This window comes from Belonocnema kinseyi, chromosome 7 (genome assembly GCF_010883055.1).
Source record: "Belonocnema kinseyi isolate 2016_QV_RU_SX_M_011 chromosome 7, B_treatae_v1, whole genome shotgun sequence".
NCBI lineage: Eukaryota > Metazoa > Arthropoda > Insecta > Hymenoptera > Cynipidae > Belonocnema > Belonocnema kinseyi.
The window spans coordinates 115,536,605-115,546,628 of NC_046663.1; positions in this window are offsets into that span (position 1 = coordinate 115,536,605).

Here is a 10,024-nt window from a genome sequence, read left to right on the forward strand (position 1 = left end):
CGTTAAAGACGAAGAGACGTCTTTAGTGTACTGCACTGACGTTAACGGAATAATGAACCACTTGAAGAAAAATGTGTACAGAGACGAAGAATGGCGACTTTTTATTGATTCGTCAAAACGCATCACTAAGGCTGTTTTAATGCATAACGCGAATACTTACGCTCCTATCCCTATAGCTCACTCAACGGTCATCAAAGAAGAATATAACGAGGTTAAAATGCTTCTTGAAAAAGTTAATTATACGAATCACAAATGGCTAATATGTGGTGGTTAGGTTAGGTTAGGTTAGGCTAGGTTAGATTTATTTCTAGGTTAGGCTCGAGTTGACCTATTCGATGTAGCACACATTTGCTACTGGGAAAATATGCTTCCAGAGCTTTACGTGTAGTTCGATAAATTTCTGTTAATTCAGATTATGTGAGGTCAGGTTCTGTTGGGTAAAGTTATGTTAAATAAGTTGATATCAGGCAAGGGTTGATCCTTCACAGTTGTCGACATGTTTTTGAAGTGAAAATTTGCATCACTGGTATTCACCATTTTGTATTCTCTCTACATTTGACTTATAGGAGGGCTTCGTAAAAGTGAATGAAACGTGAAAAACTGAAACAAGAAAAACTTTAAAATGTCAAAAATTGCAATGAGGCAAGGTTCGGATAATCAAATAAAAAAATGGCTCTTGAAAAATATATAATCTAGCCTATTTATTCTGGAATTAGCCCAATGTACGAACCAATATGTTATTATAAGCCATATTTAACTTACGGTTTTCGGTATTGCAGTCAGTTTCCTTCTTCTTTTGAGTAGTGTTGACTTAATTCCTATTTTCTACATCACAAATATTATTCTCGCTAACGTTAAAAGAGCTAGCGCTATTAGCGTGGGTGCCATTTCATTCTTCTATCGGCGTAAGAGATTCGAAAGACATTACACCTGCAAATTTGAAATTTAAAAATATGTAATCGTCGACAAACTGTAAAAATCATTATGAAAATTATTCTTCAATTTTTTGAAAAATCCAAATTGCAGTAACTCTTGGGAAGCAAAATTTTTATCCAAGTATCTGAGATGCTTTTTATTTTTAGAAGTTGAAGTTGAGCTAATTAAAAAAAAGTGGAAAAGATGAGGGTTTGACGATTCTCAATCTAGCATGGAATATGTAAATAAGTCGAAACTATTTTGTTGAATTTCGAAGAAATTATTACCATAAAAAGTAATACATTATAAAACTCTAAACCCAGTGTTTCATCATCACGGTCTATTTCCTTCTTCTTTTCAGTGTTTACGTTTGCATTCCATTTTTCTAAATCAAAATTTTCTTCCTCATTAATGGCACAAGATTTAAAGCTATTAGCGGAATTGCTTCTTCCTTTTTCTATAGATGAAAGATTATTGGTGGGATAACCTGTAAATTTGAAAGGATTAAATATACAAGCGAAAACATTCTCTTCAGAATTCCTGATTTTTCTGACTATTCCTAACTTTTCTTCAGTGGGATTTTGAGTAGAGTAAAGAACAATGTTTGAAAACAAATAAATTGGTTATTTTGAGAATTTGAATTTTGAAAATTTTGTAAAAAAAAAGGTTCTGACTAGTACTACTTAATTTTCCATAAAAATAACCGGCCACATATAGAGCTGAGGAGCTAGTATTACGAAAATTTCCGTAAAATTCTGTAATAGTAGACAGTTCAGAAAAATTAAGACATTTTTAGAAGCGATTTTTGAAAATAGAAACAAATTTCATCATGTTTTTTCAGCAAAATAGATGTTTCAATCCACTTTTGAATATGTAAAAAAATTGATAACTTTTTTTGTTCTTATTTTCAAATGAATGATTATTGTAAAAAACAGTATATTATAAAACTTTAAGCTTCTGGTTTTCTGCATCACAGTCTATTTCCTTCTTATTCTCAGTGTTATGTGTTTACTTCTATTTTCGAAATCACAATTTTTATTCTCATCAATATCGCAAGAGCTAAAGCTATCATCATCTTCTTTACGCAGAAAAAATGGTCTAAAAGAGCGATTTTTAAATCACTTTTTTCTCCATCAACTTTTTCTCTTTTGCTAACATTCCTGTCTGACAATCACTTCGTTTACGTTTAACCGTTTTGATTTTAAAACAATGTTCTCAGTGCAAAATGCAATCTAAAACTGAGGACTCAGCCCTAATTTTGTCTCTGTTCCTGACACAGGGATATTGTTAAAGTAACCCAAATGAGTGAAAATGCCCAATACCATAGGGAGTAAATCTCGTTCCTAGACAGATCCGATCGGCATGGACTCCTGTTGACCAACAAGTCGAGAACAATAAATTCAGAACTATAAACATAAAAATTTTACAAGTTGAGGGTAACGATCCATGTAAACTTGGACGTTTAAAAACTTCATCAAAGGTCAGGTACTTAGTGAAGAGCGTGAAAGGTACACAAAACCAGGTATCACCGATACCATTGCCGAAAAGAGAAATCGAATACGAACACTGCTGAACCCATACAAGATATATATTTTTGAATCAAAAGTAAATTTTTGTCTTCTTTCCGCCCAGTTATCTATGTATGGAATTTCCATAGCTGGAAATTTACATGTATGGAGTTCTCCATAGCATCCATACTGGCTGCGCCGCCCCTGGTAATATACTATCATCTATACCTCATTGTAATCATTAGCTTTTCCGATGGACTGATAATGTCTTTCCCAGTCAGAGCACTAGTAAGATGTGGACCAATTTGATGAAGAGCTTCATATTGCTCAACTTTGACTCTCTAAACATGACACTGTCGAACATAGCTATTTCTTTCACGAGATTGTCATGAGTTCCTAACAGCAAATTTAATGTTATTGTATTGTAAGCTTTACGAGCATGATGTATTTGAATTTTTTAATTGATATATTGCTTGCTAATAGTGTAAAAAGAATAGCTTACCCCGCTCTCTTCTTCGCTTCCAAAGAGGATGAACTAAAAAGCTTCTAACAATTTTACGCTTTCTCCTGCGCTTCATTCAGGAATTTTCAAATTCGGTAATATTATAAACTGTCCGGGAATTTGATTAGTTTTGGAATTTTATTATTCAGGACAAGGAGAGTTTTACCGAGTCGGGAATTTTATTTTTCGGGTTATTTCAGCCGTCCCTATAGAAGTTCAGAAAATTTGCTTTAATTATAATTTAGGCGCTCGATCTTTTCAATTTTTTCCTACAATATTAATAAACAAAAAATGCGTATGAAAATTTTTGAAATCACAAAGTTAAAGATAATCTCAATTAAAAATGTAAAAATTCGCTGTACTTCTAATTTTTATTCTTGGACCTTGGGGATTTTTTCTTCATGCATTTTAGTTACTGGTAAACGGGGGTGATTTTCTCTCGGAAAATAAGTTATTTAAAATACGAAAAAATTAGGTAGGCATTTTTGACATCTATGTATGTAAAAAATGTAAACTTCCGAAAATTAAAAAATTTATTTAAAAACTATATACACTCTTTTAGCATACCAATACAATTTACACCACACTAGTGGTAAAATTTGAAAATTTTCAGGTCTTCAGTTTAAGAACTTGAATTTTAACATTAAAATTTTCTTCATTTTCAGAAAGTAGGCTTATTGTTTGAATTTTCAGAATTTTTGTTATAAGTCAGGTCAAAAATAAAATTCTGGGATTCGAAATTGTTACGACGCGAAAAAGTTTAAATTTGAACGGTAAAAATGCGAAAATATGCCTTTTTCCATGCTCATTTGCAAGTCAGCGAGTCTTTTCCTTACTTGGTCGCTTTTTTTGAAAGTCGATCCTCTGCTTTCAGTTTTCTTTTTGAAATATACCTTGAATTCAAAGCATTTTAAATTCAATGTTTTCAGCTGCCTTTAGATTGAAGTATTCAAAGGTTTTTTCGTTTTAAATATAAATTAATTAAAACATTTTATTTATTCTTCACGATTGTAATGTATAACTTCCAAAAATTGAATAATTGTGACTCAAACAGGAAAAGACTAATTTCAAGGTTTAAGCTTTCTAAAACTCTTTTGAAATCTTTGTTTGAGGAATGTTGGTTGTGATTTCTTAATAAAAGAATAAGTGCTTTTGAGTCTCCAGAACAGCAATTTCAAACATATTTAATGCCTCAATATTTGAGACATTTTAAATTTGTAGTCTTCAGTATATTCAATAATTTCAAATTTTAATCTATTTAAATATGTCAGCATTTTTTAATTGAAAGTGTTCGATAGTTTTAAACATTTCAAATTATTTAGTTACAAATTAAAATCGTATAAAATTACAGGATTAGAAATGAACGTCTTTTAATACTTGAATAATTATTTTAAAACGATTAAAATTGTATACCTTCAGATAAATTAGAAAGTAGGACTATTAAAAATTAGGAGTGTTCGAAAGAACTGAACAAATGTTTAGTTTAAAAAAGCTATTTAAGAAGGTTCTTTTCAAGTTTTATTTATTTTTTGATCATTTGTCACCCCCACAAATTATTTTTTTTTTTGTTAGAAAATAACGCCTGATTTTTATAAAAATTAAAAAATATATTAAAGGTTCGCTCAAGGTAAAGTTTGTTAAAAAAGCTTGTTACTGAATAAATTGACCCTTATTGTTTTCGATTTCATTATGTCACTCAGGGATTGTGTTTTTCATAGAAAACATTGAAATCTGGTTTTTCACGTTTTTAAAATTAGAATTAAAGGTCACTCAGGGTAATTTTCTGTGAAAAATATTGATTTATAAAGAATATTTGTCAAACAATAGAACGGATTTCTTCGCCCAAGATACAAACGTAAATTGTACCATATTAAAAAAAACCCGTAAAAATGTAGACGAAAGCAAAATTTTGTAAAGAAAGTAAACACTTTTATTGCAACAATTTTATTAAAGAATAATATTGTTTATAAAAATAAAAATAGTATGTGTGTACTTATTCTCTACCTTTTACGGGTTTTAGGGCCTCCGCTCCCTTTACAGTACGTTACAAAACCTTTTATACTACCTCAATAATACTTACTATCTAAATAATAAGATTCTACTTATATTAAATTATATGCTATTTCTTTGTCTTCACAATTATTCTCGAGATTTACTGATTATAGAGTTTCCTTGGCTTTCGTTTCCTCTTGTCATTTCCTTCAATATGAATTCACGTTTTCTTTATTTTTATTACTTTACTGTCCTTGTGTATGAGTACGCCTAGGTAACTAAATTCTTCGACCTGTTCACTTTCTATCCGTACATCTTCCATTCATATTCTACTTTTGCCCTTCTCTTCTAAGAACACATCATCTTGGTCTTATTTACATTTACCGTTAAGTCTTTAATCTCACATACCCCTCAAACACTCTCATTATGAGACTTATCCCACTCTCGTCATCCGCTAATAAGACTACATCGTCTGCATACGCTAATGAATATACCTTGCTATTTCCCAGAACCGTACCCACTTTTCCTTTCTTCTCCAGTTTCCCTTCTAGATATGCCAAAAAGAGACTGAATAGTAATGTCCTCAGTGGGCACCCTTGCCTGAGCCCCCTTTCACTCCCAAACACCTACCCTTTCTGTTTCCTAATCCTAACCCTTATCTTAGTCTCTTCAAATATTTCCTTTAACCTCTCGACCAACCCTTCATCTACCCCCTCTCTTTCATAACTTGCCATAACACCTAGTTTTCCTTTCTTCATCCCTAAGTTCCTATTCACTAAATAATTCAGTACGTAGATGTTGTCTACTGTTCCCATCCCTTTTCTGAAGCCCATCTGATTATGTGGAATGATCCCTATCTCTTTCACTTCCCTTTATAATCTCTTTCTGAGTATCTCCGTATATATTTTATAGCCCACCGACATAAGTGTGACACGCCTATACTCCTCCACCTTCTTACTCTCTCCTTTTTTAATTATCGGTATCACCAACCCTGTCCTCTAATCCTTAGGCTATCCTTCTCCTCACCAAACTTTGTTGCATACCTCCCACATTTCCTTTCTCACCCCTTGCCCTCCAAACCTCAAAGCTTGGTTCTCAATATCGTCCTCTCCTGTTTCCTTGTTTCATTTAAGAGCCTCGCTATGGCTCTATTTACTTCCTACTTACTTATCCCCTACACCCATAAACGTCAATTACCACACTCCCCTGTCGCTCACCCTGCGTGAAAACACCATTTTCCACAACCGTTCCTAACCTGAAAATTCTTCTTTTCCACTTTTGACAATTATATCAAACTCACAGCCTTTCTACCAACCCCTTCGCTCTCATTTATTCCTTAGTCCTTCAACACTCTACTCGTCGCCCTTTCTCCTCTCAAACTCCGTCTTCCCATTCAACACAGCCAAAAAGTTAGCACCACAAAAATAACCAACAATCGCGATCGGTACCGGAAACCGAAGCCAAAAATAAAAATAGTATAATTTTTAAATACAACTCTTAAAATAAAAAACCTGTGTGTCAAAGCACAATCCAATCCGACCAGTCTTTCGAAAGTTATCCGATATATAGACAACCACAATCACAAAAATAACAACAAAGACGACAATGCTGGACAGACAGCCAGAAACCGACATGAAAACTTGTTGTTCTGACTCAAGGGGCCTCAACACGTCGACAATTGATGATGATGATGTTAGAACCGAAACTAATTTAATTAGAAAGCCTTTACCCCTCTTCCAACGCCACGTGGGGCGGGAAGGCACCTTAGTGACTGGTCAAATAAATAATTGAAGGTCACACCTCTACCACTTTTCCAACGCCACGTGGGGCAGGAAGTGACACTAGTGGCTGGTCATAGAAATAATGTAAGGTCGCACCTCTACGCCTTTTTCAAAGCCACGAAAGGCCGGAAGGCACCCTAGTGACTGGTCAAGGAAATAATTTAAGGTCGCACCCATACTCCTATTCCAGCGCCACGTTAGGCGGGTAGGCACCATAGTGATAGGTCACAGAAATAATGTAAAGTCGCACCTCTACCCCTTTTCCAACCTTAGTGACTATTCAAAGAAATAATTTAAGGTCGCATCCCTACCCCTTATCCAACGCTACGTGGGGGTGGGAAGGCACCCTTGTGACTGGACACAGAAATAATGTAAAGTCGACCCTCTACCCCTTTTCCAACGCGACGAAAGGGCGGAAAAGCACCCCTGTGTCTGGTAACAGAAATAATGTAATGTCGCACCAATACCCCTTTTCCAACGCCACGTTGGTGCGGAAAGGCACCCCTGTGCCTGGTCACGGAGATAATGTAAGCTCGTATACCTACTCGTTCCTTAGTGTCACGTAGGGCGGTAAGGTACACTAGGGACTGGTCAAAGAAATAATTTAAGGTCGCACACCTCCCCTTTTTCAACGCCACGTGGGGGGCGGGAAGGCACCTCTGCGACTGATCATAGAAATTATGTGTGGTCGTAACCCTACTCCTTTTGCAGCGCCAAGTGAGAGCGGGAAAGCACCCCTGTGCCTGGTCACAGAAATAATGTAAGGTGGCACCTCTACCCCTTTTCAAAACCACGTGGGGCCGCAAGGCAACCCTTTGAATCTTCGCAGAAGTAATGTAAGAACGCACCCCTACTCCTTTTTCAACGCAACGTGGGGGCGAGAAAGCACTCTGGTGATTAGTCAAAGAAATAATTTAAGCTCGCATTCGTACCCCTTTCCAACCTCAGTTCCCACGCCACGTTGGAGCGGGAAGGCATCCTTGTGACACGACACAGAGATAACGTGAGGTCGCACACTGTTCCTATTCTAGCCCCACGTTGAGGCGGGGAGGCACCACTGTGAATGGTCACAGAGATAACGTAAGATCGCATCCTACTCCTGTTTCAGCGCCACGTGAAGCGAAAGGCACCCCTGTGACTGGTCACAATGATAATGTAAGGTCGTACACCTACTCGTTTCTTAGCGCCACGTAGGGTGGTAAGGCACTCTATGGACTGGTCAAAGAAATAAATCAAGGTCGCAACCCTCAACTTTTTTAACGCCACGTACGGCGGAAAGGCACCTTAGTGACTGGTCAAAGAGATAATGTAAGTGCGCACCCCTACTCCTTTTCGAGCGCCATGCAGAACGGGAAGACACTCTCTGACTGGTGAAAGAAATAATTTAAGGTCGCACTCCTACCTCATTTCCAACGCCACGTTAGGGCGGGAAGGCACTCCGGTGACTGGTCAAAGAAATAATTTAAGGTAGCATCCCTAACCCTTTTCTAACGCCACGTGGGGGTGGGAAGGCACCCCTGTGACTGGTTGCAGAAATAATGGAAGGTCGCATCCCTACCGCTTTCCAAAGCTACATGAGGCGGGAAGGCACCCTAGTAGCTAGTCACAGAGATAAATTAAGGTGGTACCCAGACTCGTTTCTTAGCGCCATGCAGGGCGGTGTGGCACCCTACGGACTGGTCAAAGTAATAATTTAGTGTCGCACCCTTTCCCTTTTTCTACGCCACGTGGGAGCAGAAAGGCACCTCTGTGACTAGTCATAAAAATTATGTAAGGTCGCAGCCCTTCTCCTTTTGCAGCACCACATGGGGGCGGGAAAGCACCCCTGTGTCTGGTCACAGAAATAATGTAAGGTCGCATCTCTACCCCTTTTCCAACCCCACGTGGGGTGGCAACGCATCCTAGTGACTGGTCACAGAAATAATGCAAAGTCGCACCTCTATCTCTTTTCCAACGCCGCGTGGGGCAGGAGGGCACTATAGTGACTATTCAAAAAAATAATATAAGGCTGCATTTCTACCTCTTTTCCAACGCCACGTCGGGCGGGAAAGCACTCTAGTGACTAGACAAAAGAAATAATTTATTGTCGCACCCGTATCTCTTTTCCAACGCCACGTTGGAGTGGGAAGGCACCCTAGTGACTGGTCACAGAAATAATGTAAAGTCGACCCTCTACCCCTTTTCCAACGCCACGTAAGGGCGGAAAAGCACCCCTGTGTCTGGTAACAGAAATAATGTAAGGTCGCACCAATACCCCTTTTCCAACGCCACTCCGGGCACTCCGGTGACTAACTCCCTTTTCTAACGCCTTTTCTAACGCCACGTGGGGGTGGGAAGGCACCCCTGTGACTGGTCGCAGAAATAATGGAAGGTCGCATCCCTACCGTTTTACAAAGCTACATGAGGAGGGTAGGCACCCTAATAGCTAGTCACAGAGATAAATTAAGGTGGTACCCAGACTCGTTTCTTAGATCCATGTAGGGCGGTGAAGCACCCTACGGACTGGTCAAAGAATTAATTTAAGGTCGCACCCCATCCCTTTTTCTACGCCACGTGGGAGCAGAAAGGCTCTCCGGTGACTGGTCAAAGAAATAATTTAAGGTAGCATCCCTAGCCCTTTTATAACAATAAGTTTGACTGGCAGCTCCTGAGTGGTGCCAAAGTTGACTGACATTTTAATCAGCAACCAAGAGTAAAATTACGTTTTTTCACTCGAATTTTTCACATGTTTTACAGTCTGTTACATTGAAATAAATTGTATAGCTGTTGAAGCTAGAAATATATTGCTGGGGACATATAGCTGAATGTGCAAAAAAATTTAGATAGAACTGCAAACTAGATAGCTAAGATATATAAACCGCCTGTCTCCTTCAGACAGAAAATGTGGGAGATAATTCTAACATTATTTGCTAAACATTCTAGCAGTGATGATCAAACAGCATATTTCCTATATTTAGTTTGCTCGTACAGCTAAAAATTCTCACCTAAAATAATTGTAGCATCAGTTCTAGGCCTATAAATTGAAATGCATTTAAAAAATGTACCGCCTTACATTAGTTCGCACAAAAATAACACCCGACTTTTCCGTAAATACAAGAAGCTCGTGCCTCTTGTCGTGTGGCTTGTGAGAGTTAAAAAATGGAGCTCTCAAAGGAAAGTGAGTATTCTTTTATCAGTGCGCGTATAACCTCAACAAATCTCCGATTACAACTTTTTTTCGATACGCCCTAGTGCACATATTGATATGTATTGATTATGACTATTTTCAATTTAAGATTTTTAATAATTAAGTGATGTATGTATCTAATACATAATAAAGATTTAAG